Below are 18,722 nucleotides of genomic sequence, written 5' to 3' on the forward strand. Positions count from 1 at the left end.
AGAACTAGTTTCGATTTATGCATTTGTGTGTTGCATTCTGCTCCAGCAAATAATTGTTAGCTCACAAGTATAGTCTCAAATGGGTGCTAAATGAATCACTCCAACCATTCAATCTGTGAATGTTTGTGTACAGCAACATTCCGTCTAAAAGCTATTTCGGTCTGGATCACAAACTGCAGAGGACAAACCAGTGGAGTGACAGCCATCCATAGTGCCATATAAAGCATGAGTAAATTCACAAAACCCTCTGTTAAGTAGAAATACCAGGAGAAGGGCAAAATACTGTGTGTATAACATGCCATTAGATATTGAAATGCCACAATGGACGATAAGGTCATAATTTCACAGTTAGTGCTCCGTTATAAGCTGCTGTAGTTACATCAAGCAGCAATGTCAGGAATAAAAGGTTGAACTGTTAAAAAAAGTATAAGGTCACCAACTTCATATCACCTAACATACCCGCAGTATAAGTAAAAGCAGGGGTATTACATATTGATAAGTTCAAGCACACTGTAAATACATGGATACATGCCAGACACAGATTGCAGGCTTGCTCTGTCCCTGGAGGGTTACAACAGCAGACTTATAACGTTCATCCGTCATGGACTGTCCAATTCCTCACAGAAAACAGAAGTCTGTTCTGTCTTATTAGTTTTCAAAATCACATCCACATAAATGATTGCAGACAGCTTCTTAAAATCAAGGCGGCACATAAAGGCCCTTGTGCACTCGTCATTTCAAAGTTATTCAGAAGCCACACATACCGGCATCACATTAAACGTAATTTTCAATGATTAGCCAATCAGTACCGATTAGAGTCGGGTATGGAGGGAGATGTGAGGTGACTGGCTGAGTGAGCTTTGATGGAGGAGATCACAAACTTATTCTTCGGTCTGTTTTCAAAGTGAATGCAGCATGAGGCCTGTTAAATAGGATCCCCGCCACACTCCCTCCCTGTTTGATCCCTAGCTCCAGCTTCAGTATTATGCAACAAATTTTTTTTCATGTTTTTAGGGTGTGGGAAAGTGTGTATTCTGAAAGCTAAGGAGGGAAAGTTGACTGTTTGGATACGAGTGTCCTTATATAGGGTTATAGTTAGAGGTCACTCAAGCTGCATGTCGAACTCCAGCAGAATTTAAAGTTCCTGAGAGCACTAATGCTAGATAAGCCTTTTTTCCCCATCCTGCAGTTGTATTCCAGTACACATTATAATGCAAAAAAACATTTTCACATTCACAAAAGACTTCTCGTATGCAGGTTATGTCAGTGTTGTGAATCTAAAAAACTTCTAGCATTTTTTCTATCTGTTATGCTACTCATGATACATGATAAGAATAAAAAACTAGTGCTGTATGTCTATGGGGCATTTTCTTTTAAATCAAGTTGCAAACATCTACAGAAATATATTACAAAGACTCTCTTTCCTGTCCTTCTTGTCCATCTGCAGCACTGCAATGTTTTCTCTGGTCAAACATCAGGGGAAGCATCTTCTTGAACGGTGCATCCAGTGCTGGCATACCTTCATATCATGGACTCACAATGCCATTTCTGATGCTGCAACTGAATCAACATTTGAATCAAATCTTGCCAGAGCTGAAACAAGGCCTGCAATAGAGGTTCACTAGGACCCGCAACCAGTCACTGCTTGGCCAACTCAACATGGCTTTGGGGGTCCCCGACGCTCAATTGGAGCTCCGTCCCAGTGGAGATTAGTCAATCTGGAAGGGTCCTGCTTCCAGACTGACTAATCTGGAAGGCTCCAGGCCAACCTGGAGGGTGGCTCAGCTGGAAGAACCAGTTGTTCTGGCTGCTGTCAGGGCTGGCGAGCAACCTTGTCTTTTCTCACTAAGATCTTGTAAACAACTTTTGTTCCAAAGTCTCTCTTGGAAAAGCTGATCTATTTATCTATGATAATTTTTTAATTATATATATAATTATATAAGGAAAATTTGAGTAATTTGCGATTTACTTCCTTGTGTTTATGAGTAAAGTTAAAGCAGGACATGCTGACAGCAACGTGATTCATAATCAGTGCTTGTTGGCCAGTAATTAACTACTAAGAGAAAACTTTACAAAAGACCTTGAGGAGATAATTCTTCTAATTAATGCAGCTGAATGCTGAATAGAAACAACAGATAACCTTTGAACCAAGTAAGCAGTGGTGGAAGCTTTTCTGTCTTTCACTCTTAATTCAGTCAAAAACTGGTGAAAGTCTTGTCTTAACTTAAAGCTGCTGTAGTCTAGTTTTGAATAGTGAAAGTAGCAGATGCTCTGTGTGTGCTTTAGCATTGTTCTTATGTAGCTGGTTGGGGCACAGCTTAATTTAATCAGTTTGCATGGTGCTGGGACAACTGTGTTGTAAAAATGGGATCACTTTAAAATATTTGTTTTCAGGGAGAAAGTACTGTATTAGTATGCCTTAATCTGGTGGTTTTTCATACGTTTTTTATGATTCTTTTTGGTAGCATAAATGGAGTTGTAAATGGGGTTGTGCACAACATGTATCATATGTGTCAGAATATTCACATGGAAATGTAAAAATACTCCCACTACAAACTTTTGTGTGAAAAAACAACTTTAATGGAGGGTAAGAAATACTACATGATTTTCAATCCAGAAAACAATTTTTTGGTCACATTTAGCGATTATCAATGCATCATCTGTCCAAAAAAAAGAAAAGTCATAAACCCACTCCATACACATCCCTGGTTCAGTAAACTGGATACAAACAGAGTAGGGGAAGCCTCAGACCATAACAAAGTTTGCTCCAGAAACTCCTTCATGCCAGACTGTATGAAAAGAACTGGACAAACTCCCTGTAAAGTCACACATAGGTTTTATGTAGAATGCTCCAGAAGCCTATTTTTGTTTGTACACAGTACCACATTGAAAATGGGTGGAAACAGGCCTGGGAAACAGGCAGGGGAGGCCGACTGGAACACGTCCACTTTACATCAGTCGTAGTTAGCCATCTTAGACTGGCTGATGCAGTTTGGCCGTGATGCTTATTAAAATTTCTTTACATTTGTTCCTGTCAAATCTGTACAAAAAAAATCTAATTTCAAGTATTGCTACCGAAAAAACATTTTGAAGTGAGTCCTCCCAGAGCTAAACTGAAGGAGGTCCATCAGAACTCTGCGGTGGAAGCTGGGGAGGTTTGGAAAGCCACTTAGAAGGACCCTATAGTGTCCACCATGACTCTGGGCTCTTTCAGCCAATCTGTGCTGGGGGAACTGTGAAACTGTCACAAAACAATCCCACAGGACCTGCTGTTTCAAATGTCATTTTGGTAGCAAAAACAGTCTGAGTGTTGATGCTTTGTTTTTAAATGTCAGCAGATGTAACGTTATCCAGAAATCGCCACCTGTAAGAAAGCATGCACAAATATCAGAATTGAATTGTGGGGTTGTGCTTTGAAGAGAAAGCTGTAGTTTATTACTTCTGATTGATATGTATCACTTCATCGTGACTTTTATTCAGAACTGAAGCATCTGTATTGGCAGATCTAAACTACTTTATGTGCAACTTTAAAAGCAGGGACACTATCTTCTGCCAAACCCCACAAAACAACATAAATTGTGTTCCAAACCATCTGCTTTACGAGCTCACATTTATTTTCTTTATGCACCAAACACTTGCTCTAAACTTAACCTAGATCATGTTTTTTTTTAGATTTTACTGACCTGAACATCATTTAAAAATGATTAAAGTATCTAAACTCTTAGAACTCATCCATTATCTTTTTCCTAATGCAAAGGAAAAAAGAGCTCCGTTCTGCAAACACAAATGCTAATGCATCTGTCAGTTTGAGTTGTCCATTTATTTTGCTGCTGTATTGGATATGTTTTTACCTGTTTTCAGTCCCAGCTTGTCACACAGTGAAGTTTGATCAGGATCTCTGTCAGTTCTGAAGCCGCAGGCGTCTATATGCGACAAACCGGGAATGACAATCCCTTGTGCAAAAATATTATTAACTTGACAGAACAGAAAAAAGACATAACCAAGATAAAATAGGTATTTTACAGGTGACTTCTCTGAAATTATGAGTTATTGTTGCATTTGTGACAATTATACAATTACTGTGCCTCTGTACTTGTGCAACTGTAAATCTAAACATTCAGCATTCAGTGTTAGGTTGTTTTCTTTTCCAGTATTGGTGTCTCTTCTCCATTAAAAAAAAACTGTAGAAAAGTTGTGAGCAGATCCTCATTTTGAACTTTTCTTGAGTTCGTGACAAATGTGTAATTTAACTCTTGATGTGAACACTGTAACAGCTGTATGCAACCTTCCAGCAACCAAAAATGTCTCCAATGACTTGACCTAAATTTGCTTGGATTTAGAGTAAAGGTTGAGCCCCACAAATCCAAAGAGAAACTGGTTTAAATGAGGGTTTCAGTCACTGTGTCTGTCTGTGTGGCTAGCAGCTATCGTTCCACGGTTCCAGCATCTACCCATCTGTCACTGACCCTTCTGGTGCCAAAAGACCAATTGCGGTTTGTGTCTGCCAGATTAGACTGTGGTGACATAATGATTTTGTCCCACATCAGAGCGATTTGACATGCTCTGCTTGCCTGTCTGTCGCTTGCAGGCTCTCCTCCTCAAATCCGGCACTCTGCCTCTGCCTCATTACTGTCAAACACATCAGGCGTTGGTTCCTCTGTATGGTGCACATTAATGAGTGTGTATGTGTGCAAGCCACAGCAGCAAGAACTCTTCAGCAACGCATGTCATATTGTCTGTTTTAATGCCACCCTTGTTGGGAATCTGCTATTTGTTTTCATCTGCATGACTTTTACTCTGTATTCATTATTCATGCTTTCTCCTCACACAAGTTGCTTTTTCTCACTTTCAAGCTTTTTCTCATGTTGAGTTATTATTTCCCCTCAGCTTCCCTTCTGTGTTTGCTCTGAGCTGCGCTTTGATGTCACTGTTGCCGGGCCCAGCCCAGCTGTCTGAAAAGGTTTTCCTAGCAATTTTAGGTAGTTTAAAATCATTTCAACTTAAATACGTCCTGAAAAAATGCTGCATATAAAACATGGCTCAAAGAAAAGTCAAGTAAGAAAGTCCAAAAACAAAGTGAAGAAACCTGGAAACTCACTTTTAAGCCTGATAAACTCTACAGATACTTAATTATTTGGCTCACTTTCACTAGTGGGTATGCCAAGCAACACAAGGGAGGATTTCTCAGCAGTGCCCATCTGATTAAGGACACCTACAGTTACGAGAAGCTTTAATAATCCCCATGGAGAAAGTGACAAATTCACCGTAACAGAACATAGCAATCCAGAGTGAGTAATCTTTACTGCTCATGGATATATAATACACATATACCGATAAGTGGGGCAGTTTGGATATTTTTGATGTAGGTTTTTTTTACCAATATTGGCATAGGTGTTAGATATCTAATTTTCACCTCTTTCTGAACATGCTCCAGATTTTTTATCCTTTTTTACAAGAGAGAGCAGTCAAGGACGAGTGAAAATAGGAAGAGGAGAAAGGCAGGAAATCCTTCCAGGTAGCAGTGGGATTAGGTTAACTGAGGTATTTACTGATGAAATGAGCTTTTCTTATTCATTCTCCTATTTACAGACATGTGAAACTGACAGTACAGTTTGTTTTAACTCCAATGTTTTGATGTAAAACACCATCTAGTTATGATTCAAGAAATTACATAAATCACAGTCAGGTGCGGCTAATCAAAATCCATGTTTATTTGATCAACACCAGGTGTGACCACTCCTGTAAAATAAGCTTTGGTTGTTTACTGGTTGAGAATTATCTAATGTGTGACAACAGAATGCCAAGAAGGTAAGACATCAATAATAATGGAGAAGAAGTTTTTTCTGCCTATCAAACTGTAAAATATTATTTTGCCATCAGTTCTTTTTTCTATCCCCTTGTCATAAGGTTCACGGTGGCGCAGGAGCATATCCCAGCAGTCATTGGATGAGAGATTGTGTGCACCTTGGATAAACTGCCAGTCTATCACATGGGCAAACAGAGACAGTCAGCCATCCACTCTCACATGATTCCCTATGGTGAGTTAGTATCACCGATCAACCTAATGTGGAAGATAAACCCCATACAAGGATAAGAAGAACATGGAAAGTGCAAAAAGAAAGGTCTCAGTTGATTTTAAAACCAAAGCGCCTCTTGTTGTGATGAGGCAGTCCAAACTACCTTGTCAAGAAAGTTGTCAGTCATCCCAGGAGGGGTTCTATTTCGTCCCTACTGACCGCCAGGCGGTGCTGTAAGCACTGGATATTTCCGCTCGCGCATGCGTACAGTACAAATAACAACAATGTCACGTCACCCGTGACCCCTGCATGACCCCCGGAAGGGTATAACTTCCGGCGTCGGCATGGGATCGGTTCCTTATTCTTTTCGCTTCGCGCGTCGGAAGTACAGGACGGAAATAGAAGGCTGGTTAAAGCTTCTTCCTTTCCTCGCTAAACCGCCGGCCCGGTGCAGTTTCCTGCCATTCAGGTAGGAGTAACAATTTTTTTCATCCTCCGAGAAGCTGTGGCCGGCGCGTTATTTGATTGTGGCGGCGGCGTCTGCGCCACTCCCCCCAGCACAGCTGACAAGGGGTAAGCTGTCAGCTGCGCCTGTTACCTGAACTTTTGTAGTTTAAGGTGAGGGCAGCATTGCTCCCACTTGTCATTTGATTTTTTTCTTGCAATTATTTTTTCTTTTAAAAAAAAAAAGGAAAAAAAAAAAGATAATTTTTTTCTTTTTGAGAAAGACACCTTTTTGGTTTTTCTTTATCCGTGGTGAAGGCAGCGTGTCGGCTCCCCTCTCCCACCGGCACATTCGTGGTGACGGCGGCATGTCCGCTCCCCTCTCCCACCAGTCGCTGTGATGGAGCGATCGTGCACAGGTTGTATGGCCACCCTGGATCGACTCGGTGACCATGAGGGCCTGTCTTTCACCGCGGCGCGTGAGCGACATCCTGCGGCTCCTTCCCCGATTAAGGAGGGACAGACGGCTGCCTTACATCCAGTTCCTGCAGCTTTTGGGCAAACTGACAGCCGCCTCGGCTGTTGTGCCTTTGGGCCTGCTGTTGCTACGCCCCCTGCAAATGTGGCTGAACGGCCTTCGCCTGGATGCCGAAAGGCACAGGCTGGTCAGGGTGTCGCGAGTGTGTGTCCATGCCCTGGCACCCTGGAAAGACAGGGCATACCTGCTGGGGGGTGTGCCCTTTGGCACTATCCCCTCCCTCCGGGAGACTGTCACCGCGGATGCCTCCCTCTCGGGGTGGGATGCTGTTTGGCGCGGCAGGCCTGCCCAAGGGCAGTGGTCTGCCCGGGACCGCACACACCACATCAATGTGCTGGAGCTCCACCTTTCGAGCCTTTGGCCCAGGTGGACCTGAAGTGGCTTTCTATGAAGACGGCTTTTCTCCTCGCTATGACATCGGCAAAGCGAGTCGGTGAGTTACATGCCCTGTCAGTCAGCGGGTCCTGCCTGAGGTGGAACCCAGATGGCTCAGGGGCTACGTTGTGGCCGAACGTGGCATTCCTGCCCAAGGTCCTGCCACGCACTCATACTAATCGGCCTATCCAGCTGGCCCGGTTCAACCTCCAGCCTGCGGAGAGTGGGTCGAGCCCTTTGTGCCCCGTACGGGCCCTCGCTGCTTATGTTGATGCTACCGCGCCTGTGCGACGGTCGGAGCTTTTTATCTGCCATGGTGGCCCTAAAAGAGGTCGTGCTGTTTCTAGACAGCGCCTGTCCCACTGGGTGGTGGACACCATCGAGCACGCCTACAGGGCCAGTGGCCGCCCCTTGCCAATGGTGAGGTGCCACTCGACCAGAAGCGTCTCAGCTTCTTTGGCTGCCCTGAAGGGGGTGCCTCTGGAGGACATCTGCACAGCGGCTTCGTGGACGTCGCCGAACACGTTCTCCAGATTCTACAGAATCAACGTCGCCACCCCCCAACCGTTGGGCGTGGTTCTGCTCCCAGGTCCTCCTGCCCCTGGTCAGTGAGGTAGGTGATCGGGATTCTTCGTGACGTTGTTGGTATTTGTCATCCAGTGCTTACAGCACCGCCTGGCGGTCAGTAGGGACGAAATAGAACGAAAGTTACGACTGTAACTACGGTTCTGAGTCACGGATGACCGCCAGGCCTGCCGGTCACTCAGAATCCTCGTGCTCTCGCGAGAAGATTCCAGGAACCGATCCCATGCCGACGCCGGAAGTTATACCCTTCCGGTGGTCATGCAGGGGTCACGGGTGACGTGACTTGTTGTTATTTGTACTCGACATGCGCATACGCGAGTGGAGATATCCAGTGCTTACAGCACCGCCTGGCGGTCATCCGGGACTCATAGAACCGTAGTTACAGTCGTAACTTTCGATTTGTCATGTTTACTTATAGGTCCTGCTTTGTAATGTTCAGGGGAAATAAAAAAAACAAGAACAAACTCTAGAGCCAAATTCCATACGTGATCACCATTGACACTGTCTGGGCCCCTCCCCTGTCAATCGGGCACTAGGCACATGCCTAGTTTGCCTTTGCGTTAATCCGGCTCTGGTGATCACCATTGACACATTGTGAAAAATCTATGTAATCTTAATAGATTTTAACCTTTTCTGATGACTGCCTTACTTTTGAGATAGTAAATGGGTTTCTACCACCTAACTACACAAAACAAAAAGATAGCCATGGCACAATAACTTGGCAACCACCAGTGAAGACTGTGTTGTCCTTAGATAATAACTAAATTTGGACAATTGTCTTCTCAGTCAGAGCTTCTAACGAGTAAATTAGTCTTTCCAATGACTAAACAGGAAGCATCAGCTATATTAACTTTCCCATACAATATTTTTGAAAATGAACTAGTTATATGTTAGTTATATATATAAGTTATATGACACTGATTTTCCTAATTGTGTTATGTTGACCTGGCAAGGACCTACAGATGAAAATGAGCTATTTTGCTAACTAACAAATTGTGGCGGTGGGTTGTGGTTCAGCTCAGTTGCAGAGGAGAGGTGAGTCAGTGCTGGGAGCAGCACCAATGAGGGGCAGAGGACCACACCTGGGCTGCATTAAAAATCACTCTCTCCCTATAGTTTAGTGACAGCACAGGTGCAGAGGGAGGAGAGGGCCCAGAGGAGCAGCCTTTGCATAGGAGACTGTGGTGTTGGCACTGGAAAGTGCTACCAAATAAAAATACTGTGATTCAGCTGCTGACTACCTGTGATCATTTCTGCATGGTACCTGAACCTCTCACACCCATTTAAATCTTAAATCAATTCTGAAATTATTAATTTGCATTGTCAATTTTGAAAAACAAACAAATACACATGCCTCAACTATAATGTTGCAAGTGAACAAAATAAAAAAATACTGAACAAGTATGGCTTGTTTGTCAGAACAGCACAGATTAGGTTGGAAAAGGTCAGTTTGACCAAACCAGGAGAATACTTGAACAATATCCTTCGAATTAATGAGACAAAATAGGAAATGTTTGGCCATAACCTACAGCTCCTCATTTGGGGGAAATTAAATAAAATAAAAATAACTGTGGCAGCAAAAACAGACTTTGTCAAGCATGGAAGTGAAATGGTGATGATTTGGCTCATGTTGCAGTCATAGGACCTGGACACTAGCAGGCACTGAGTCAGCTATGAAAAGGTCTCTGTAGACCAAAACCTTTCTGAAACTGTCATGCAACAGGATGAGGAACCCCAGAACAAGAGCTAATGTACTTAGGAATGAAAACTACTGTGGATCATCAAGATTGAATGAATGAATGAATTAAGTTTATTCAGTCATTGCAACACAAAACAACATCAAAAAAACATTGTACACAGCATTAACTTTTCATACAAAACCAAAAAAATGTGTTGAACAATAACTGAAAAGGCATAGGCTGAAGCAAACTGCTTATAAAAGCCTATCCTATAGTACCAACTTTCTATTTTTGGCTACCAACCTCCAGAAAACCAAAAAGAGAATAGAAAAGCAAAGAAACAACAAAAGGCAAAGAAACAATAGAAAAGCAAAGAAACATTAACAGATGGTCAATTACACTTATAAGCTTCAAAAATAGCTTTACAAACCATTTTCTTAAATACAACAAAAGAATGACATGTTTTTAAATTTATGTTGGCATCATTCCAGAATTTAACTCCAACGATGGAGACACATCTCCTTTTCATACCTTTTTTAGCCATTTGTACTGTGAAATTACAGACACCTCTAATTTGGCATGTAATAGAGAAGAACGGGTCAAAACTCCTCCTCAGTGATGTGAGAGACTGATGGTCTCATACTGTAAACAAAATGATGCTTTTAAGTTATTGCTCCTAAGAATGGGTTCAGTCATGAAGTATACTTGTCTTGTGGCTGAGTTTTTGTTAAATAATGGCATAGCCTATATTAATACATAACACGTATTTACCTGAAAAGGACCCAAGGGTTATTTTGATATACTGTATGTATATTCAAACCTTAGCATTAAAAAAGGGTGTTGTTTCTACACCACATATCTGTATACCCCGTCCTCCCCCACTTCTCCACCATCCCGGCCCCCACCTTTCCCCCTGGCCTCAAGCATCTTCTTGTGACTCACTTTCATCTGCACTGCTCTAAAAACAGATCTCCTTACCATTTCAAAGCTCATAGTTGCAATGTCTCTTCTCCTTTGCCTCCCATCTGCTGACGCACTGGGAGGGACAAGGGCAGCGAAACACTGCACACGCACACACACACACACAGTTGGACCAGATCTACATTCACAGGTGGTGCAATCTCGCCAGGGGTGAAGAGTGTACGCGGAATGAGGAAGAGCCACAGTTTAGGGCAGAGACGGTCGGAAAAAAAAGGACAAGTAACATGTGTTGCATATGGCATCATGTTAGAAACGGAACAGTAGGTTAATATTGGCGGATTTGGGCAGAAATGCAAAAGCTGGCACATGATTTCTTGAAGTGCTTGTTGAGTGAGACAAAACGTGAGAGAATTTCAGTGAAACAGGAGTGTTTGCATGTCATTATGTGTGCGCTCATGTGCTTGTACTTATTAGACAGGCATTTGGCATTTGTCAGCCAGCTAGGGGGTTTGAAGCCTATTCTGCTGATCCTTGTGTGTGTGTGTGTGTGTGTGTGTGTGTGTGTGTGCGCACACTCTAATATGTGAATGGAGGGGCATTAAAAGTGTGCCTGGCACTCTCTGCGGAAAGATGGGGCGTCTGTTCTTAGATGAAACAAGACTTAGATCAGCATGTTGAGTTCCTGGCAGAATTAGCTCCCAAAAAAATCATTTACATTTTGATTGTGTATTTGATAACACTCGGTATAAAAAGTCATATGCTTTATTACAGTCAAGGGACCAACGTGTACTGTAGCTCTTGTGGCATGTGTGGGTTTATGAATATGAATCCTTTGCTGCTAAACTAACTTTGACTGCAAGTAAATATGACAATTTACCAACTTTAATCCTTATTCATATTTATGGCCTTTTGTTTTATGGTTTTTCTATTCATTTCTTATATACGTGTTTTGGAAAGATAAGCATTTTTATCCCTGGGCTAATATAGTAAATGAAATTGAATTTCAGGTTGAATTCAATGCTTGTGTAGGATGAGAGTGAGGGAAAAAAAGAGGGATTGGGAGGGAGTGAGATTAGAACAAGTGAATGCAGGGGGAATGAGAGAAGGATTAGCTGAGGAGAGAGTCAAACAGAAAGCATATTGCTTTGCCAGGTAAAGCTTTCAAACCAAAGCTTTGTAAAAGACTGGCCTTATATGTGACAGGGGGATGTGGGGGGCTTTGTTGTTAGGCGGCCGTGTTTTCACCTAGTGCCGCTCGATCACCATAGTGATGCATTGTTCGCTTGTGCCTCATGACCTACTCTAGGATCAGCATGCTCTGAAACAACTTGCTGAGGAGAGGGGGCAGCAGCTGAGTGACGGGATGCTGATAGATGTTGGCGGTTTGGCGAACAGAATGACTGGGTGGCCTGATTGAGAAGACGATTGGATTGAGGACAGGTTGGGCTTAGTAGTATACCAGAGCAGAAGTAGGAAGCATGAACGAATTATACTGAGAAAGTGTTTAAGTACAAGCCCTTTCTAACTGGCTGGATCTCTATTCAACGCAGATTGTAATATTCTAGCCTCAAATATTCACATAAACTTAAGCTATTCTAATATGTATATTATATTGGAAATGAAGAAAAAAGTGACCCTTAAAAAACACCTTAAAACATGCAACAGCCCACAGTATTTAAAAACGAAACCCCAGGTAATATGCTTTCTATGGAGTCCACTCATCTTGGTTTATACAACACTGTTATATTACTCTGCAATTAGTATGTAGGTAGCAAGATGTTTTCTGGGACTAAGTCTCCACAGCTGTCCATATCTGGACTGCTAACTATAAAACTTTTCCTGGGAGGACGTTTCCCTGGATTAAAAACATTTGCATAGAGCATCACGGGTGTACATACTTAAGAGGCTGTCAGTGCAGATATACAACAAATCCATTGTGAACTTTCTAACCAACTGATGGCCACCGTTGGCTTTTCTTACATAATGTGATGTTGATATTTAGAAATGGATCATTCAGCTGATTCTGACCTTGAGAAGGAAGATACTGTATTGTAATATTCAGGTACAATACACATGCAACATCAAATGAATGTGATGATGATGACTTATTTGCATACCACACACGTGCTTCAGATACTAGTCATATTGTGAAGAGAAGAAATTGAACTGAATAGTCATTGCAAAGCTCATGTCTTTTCACTCAGGATTAGTAGGACATCTAAAAAGAACTGCACTCGGAATAACTGCAACTATTGAGGAGCTGTTCTAATAATTATCACAAATGTTGGAATTTCACAGGTAATTTCTCAGCTGCAAATGCAAGTCTGAATTTTGATAAATTACTTTCGGAAAGGTGTAAAAAGTTTACTCCAACTATAAAGTGTAATAAGTAATATATTACTATTTTGAATTAAATAACCATTAGTTCAACTGAGGGAATACAGGTGAATGAAAACATCAAAAGGCTTATAAAGTTAAAGATTGCCGCATTACTTTTTCATTTTTTTAAGTTTCAAAATAATAAAATCAAACCCACGGGGCTCTCAAAAAGTGTTCTTGGCCTTTTTGGTCAAACATACTTTATTCATTCTCCAGTTAACTGTGATTTCTGAATTCAAATTTGAATGGTGGGAACATGAAGTAGGTCCTGTGACCTTCTCCTGCTTTGTGTGCAACACCTACATGACTAGACATCATTTTCAAAGAACTCAGCAGCTGCTTGGAGTACATGGCTACTGATTATTGAGACAAATATTTGATGCTTGCATTATCTGACGGGTCCTTATGATCCAGTCCTAGCCCTAACAAGATAATTAAGGTTGGAGGTTGCAGATCTCTTGGGATGGCCACTTGTATATGATGTTCCTGTCATTCGATCACATGAAACACATTGATCTTACCTAAAATCCTAAAATAACATTACATATTAAATCTATTGTTTCTGGAGATCACCTACAGTATGCTCTATTCATTTGACGCAAACAAATATAATCAAGGGACTCTTCTGAGGCATATCACCACTGTATGATTTAATTACATTGAAAAGTATTTGAGTAATTTCTAATGTCTTTCAGATGAGTTATTGGTAAGGGTGGATTTACACCAGCAGGACAGAGACTGATCAATAATTGATCTTTTGTTTGTTTGTTCAGTAATCATTTAGCCTCTTGTATAACTGAAAGCTGAATCAGGCTGAAATTCAGTGACTCACGATCAGTTTATTCATGTTTTTTTGGGTAGATAAAATCCTATTAACACCTAGGTTTAAATGGAATTCACAGTCTATGAAATTCATTATGTCTGGAGGTTTTACATGATTTTACATGCATTACAGACATCTTAGGATGCACTGAACACTGGGTGTTTCCTGTATTTCAATGTTATTTGTCCTTACTCGGGGAGCCAGTCATGGTTGATCAGACTCCGGCTTGTATTGCAGCAGACTGGCCCATAGATCTTTCCCCCCGGAGCCAAAGCCATCTGGAAGCACTCTTTGTTCACATTTACAGTGTGGTCCTCCCACTGTGAGCTCTAACAAGAGCCCTTGTTTTGACACAGGTGATGCAAGCATGTCTGGCCTGATGTCTGGTCTTAGCAAGTCTGTATTTAGCAATGTACCCATGAAGTGGCTGGTGGTCTGGCTTGTGGAGAAAATTGTTCCCAGCCCTGACAAAGGAGATACTCATGTGGTGGCAGACATGCTTGTTACTAGCAATAATGGTCTCTGTGATGGCCTTTAGCCCTCTGTCGTGCTGCCAGTGGTAGTTGTTAGGTGGCTGCTTTGGCCTCAGTCAGAGTTTTTGCCTGAGCACAGAGCAAAGGTGAATCAATGACCAAGAGGCAACATCCAGTTTTCAAAATTGGATGTAACTGAATTACCAAAACATGTAGTTCCATCAATTACCACTAGGGGAAGCCTCCAAAATTATTATTTTTTTTCCTATTGATCTCATGTTAAAATGTCAAAGTGTACGGCAGAAACTGGCTTTAAGCACAAGAGCACAGCTTGGGAGTTTGTTGATTAAAATCACATTGTCCCAAGCAACATAACCACTTTTGGACAAGTTTAAAGGTACATTGCAGTTTTCTGGGTCAGAAGGCCAACTGCCAAGAGCTAAACAGCTAAAGTGAGGATGATTAGTGGTCATTACTATCATTACTTAACACTCAGTGATCTTGATGTCTACACTGAAGACAGAAGAGATCATAACCCTTCTTGTTGTGCCCATGAGCAGGATGGCCAGTAGGTTGTTGCTTGCTAGCTCTGGAAGCACCCCCAGAATGAGCCTGCTGTCTACATCTGTTTACATAGTCATCCCTGTAGTGCATCAGTGAGCCATTGTGTCTGTGTCTCTCCTTTCTATGTTCCTTATTCTCTCTGTCTGTTCTCTCTTTTCCTGCTCTGCCCAGCTGCCCCCCCCCCCCCCCCCCCTTATGATCCAGGTCCTGGTACAGGTTTCTAAAGGGGAGTTTTTCCTTGCCACTGTTTGGCTTAAGAGTTTGTCTCCCACTAGGGGAGTTTTTAACTTGCCATTGTTTATGTTTATGTAATAATTGCTCAGGGGTCATGTTCTGGGTCTCTGGAAAGCGGCTAGAGACAGCAGCTGTTGTAATAGACGCTATATAAACAAAATTTAATTGAAAAAAGAAAATCCATCCATCCATCCATCGTCCGCCGCTTATCCGTTCCCGGGTCACGGGGGCAGCAGCCTCAACAGAGATGCCCAGACTTCCTTCACCCCAGAATTGATGGCATGTCCACCATTCTGCTGGTCCTCTCCAACTTACCTTCAGCTTGAATCATCTCCAAAGCATGCTGGCACCTGTCCCAGCCCTGTGCCTTGTCAAAGCAGGTATGGGACAGCTTTTCAACACTGCCAAGCCTACATACAGTAAGCCTTGTGTCTCCAGTACTTCCTGGCCTCCCTCCACTTCCAAAAACATCCTGTAGTCTTTGGAGTCTTCATAGACACTCCAATTAAATGTAATATTTTTTGTAAATGTTTTTATTCATTTATTTATTATATATTTTAGGAGGTTTTATGAATTTGAAACTAAAAAGTAGAAATCAAGTCATGTTGCAGCAGAGAGGAAAAAGAGATATTAATCAAGGCTATGCTTACAACCGTTGAGAAGCTTTGTAGACTCATGCGCAGTTCCAGGTCAGCTGTCTGATCAGCTCCTAGTGGTGCCAAGGTGTGAAACCAGGCGGAGCAGTGAGTGTGCAGTGGTCTGACTCGACATTCTCTGAGCAGACGGTGATAACTGTGCAGTGATGAAACCATGTGCAAGAGGACTCAAAGACACTGCTTCCTTACAAACACTAACACTAATCAGCATTTACACCAGGCTTCCATTTTACTTGGATTGATTCTGTTTCTTGAGTTTCATACTCACGTAACAGGTTTTCCTAGAGGGATAGAGGCTTATTAATAACTTGAAGTCATTATTTTAGTCTCCGCTGTAGAGCTTGGATGATTCTCGAGGACGGAGCTGGGAACCACAGGGAACCACAAGTTGTTCCCAGTGCACAACAGGTGACCCATGAGACTAAAGACAGCTGTGTTTAAATGACTCTGTCTGCTCTATTTAGTTAAAATCCTGCTTGTGTGCAGCTGTTCTTATGGTCAGTGGTACCCTGAGGTAAATACGGATAGATATTTCACTTGAGTTATTTCAGTCAGACCAAAGTGTTTCTAAGCAACAATCTCCTAAGCTGCAAAAAGAGGCCACGGTAGAAGTACTATAAACTTTACAGCTGACATAACTAAGTTAACAGCTTGGTAGAAATAACCGCTCTGGTCTTGATAGTTAATTGCCCCCCTCCATGATGGTTGTTTTCTACTGTATGCCTGTGGCATTTTGGTCAAAGCATGTCAAAAACATTGTTTTAAAATAATTCAAAAGAAGTTTTAAAAAATATAAATAAAAATAATTGTCAGACTTCTTCTTGCGTGTTTGGGCTCTCCATCCCTTATGTGTCACTTCTCTCTGCAAAAGCCCATAATGGTGTTAAAAGAAAACAACAAAACAACAAGATCAAACATCAACACCCACTGAAAAAGGGAGTAGAAGGCTACTTTCTCAAAGCTTTAAAAATCCAGCGGTGATTCTTACATTTATTTCATCTTTTGTTCCTTTGCAGACAGCTTAAAACAAAGGGCCCGATTTACTAAAGGTTTGCGTGTGTTAAAACGTGTGCAAACTTGACACCACCCGCAAACCAAAGTGCCAGCTGATCTACTAACAGCGTGCAAAGACGACTGCGTCTCTGAAATGCGCAAAATTGCACACGCAATCCATTTAGTACTTTTGCCCTGATGAATAATCAATATGGGGCGTACCTGCCAGAACGCGCTAAATACTGGGAGGGGAAGATGCAAATTGCTCCATTTACCACGCGCAATGAGATTTACCAAGCCTGAAAGTAATTGCGCGTATTGGGATTGCGTCTGTATTTAATACGTTCGAAAGGAAGGTAATAATCTGCTGCTGCCGTTATTGTGGCAAGGAGGCGACATCCAAAATCAAAGAATATGCAGAGAGAGAGAGAGTCTTTATTCTGCTGCATGCTATTTTAAAAATGGTTGCACAAGTTTTATTAAAGGCCACTTTTTCTTTAGTTCTTCGCCTTATATCTTTGCCACCTTCTCTTATTGTGCCCCCCTCCACTCGCCCACAAGCAGGCCAAGCCTTTGTGCCAAAACTTTGTATTTTATTGATTACTTATCTTATTGAACGTGAAATCATCCTTCGTAAATTACATTTAATTAAAACCCGTGCTTATTAATCACAAAACACAGGTTAAACATCATGACCAAATCCGCTCCGTCCCGCTGTGTCAGGATCAGCGCAGAGACTGCGGTGTGCGTCGCCGCGTACCCTACGCCGTTTCTGCGTTGGTGTGACGCGGAACCATAAATCATCCTTTAGTGTGCGCTCTCCTCTGAACACTTCTCTTCTCTTCTTTCGGATGATGGTCCCGTCTGTCACACATTTACTGTCAGTGTTTGCTATATAATATATAATATTTGCAATATACTGTGGACATCTGAATAAAAACTAAACTCATAAATAGATGAATCAAAGCGCTCTCCAGCTCTGTGTCTGATGTCTTTTTCTCCTCAGATCATGCCGAGCACCGCGGGGTCACGCAAACCCGACCAATTCAATATTAAAATCAAATTCGGTTCTGTGGCCCGTTTTTCTATTTCGTATTTTTGATCTGTGCCTAAAATTGAAATATGAAAAACCAGACGTTTTTCTGTTTTTTGTGTTACCAACTGCATTTATTGTATCGCAGGTTTTCTCCGATATTGCGTTTCTTTTGGTAATGTTTAAATCTCTTTGCTGTAGTTCATGAATGTGTTTATTGCCTCTTCCACTAATATCTCTAACTCCAACTCGTTCAATTTCATTTTGCGCTTGTGACTTGTGACTGTGCTTTCCATCCAGACTCTCCATGGCGCAAACGTAACACCTCATTTAAATACTGCAGTTTGCACCTGTTATCAATTGCGCAGGCAATCTTAGTTGATCACCCGCAAAACACACAACAACAGCACGCGCAAACTTTTTCAGTGCACACGCAATTTAGTACTCTTTATTTAGGATCTTAGTAAATCGGGCCCAAAGTGTTTTGCTCCATGTTGCCATTAATTAGTTATGTACTGTACATTAATGAAATAAGTAAAACAAATGTGTTTACCAGAATGACATCAGGTTTGACATTGATTTGTACGTAAACTTTTAATTTGGAAGGTTGCTAAAGGTGACGAACCGATGTGTGCTTGATGTAAACTTCCCCTGTGTCTTAAACTTTTGCTACACCCTCAAAATAAATGGCTGTAAGATTATTGAAACTGAATCCTAACCTTAAAGCATTTTAAGACAGTGTCACATTCTATTATTTCACATAAATGTTTGATATATTGAGCCATGTAAAGTTTGTACAGTAAGTTGCAGTATCATCTGCATTAAGATACATACAACACACATACCGAGAACAGTACAAAAATATATTTCATTTTATTTAATACACACCCATTAATACATTTCATGCCTTTAACACGTTCCACAAAAATGTGGGTCTGTAAGGCGTCAACAGTTTTTGTAATAGTGCCATAGCTTCTCATGACATGCACAAGACATTCTACCATTGAG

The sequence above is a fragment of the Cololabis saira genome, chromosome 18, assembly GCF_033807715.1.
Source record: "Cololabis saira isolate AMF1-May2022 chromosome 18, fColSai1.1, whole genome shotgun sequence".
NCBI classification, from domain to species: Eukaryota; Metazoa; Chordata; class Actinopteri; order Beloniformes; family Belonidae; genus Cololabis; species Cololabis saira.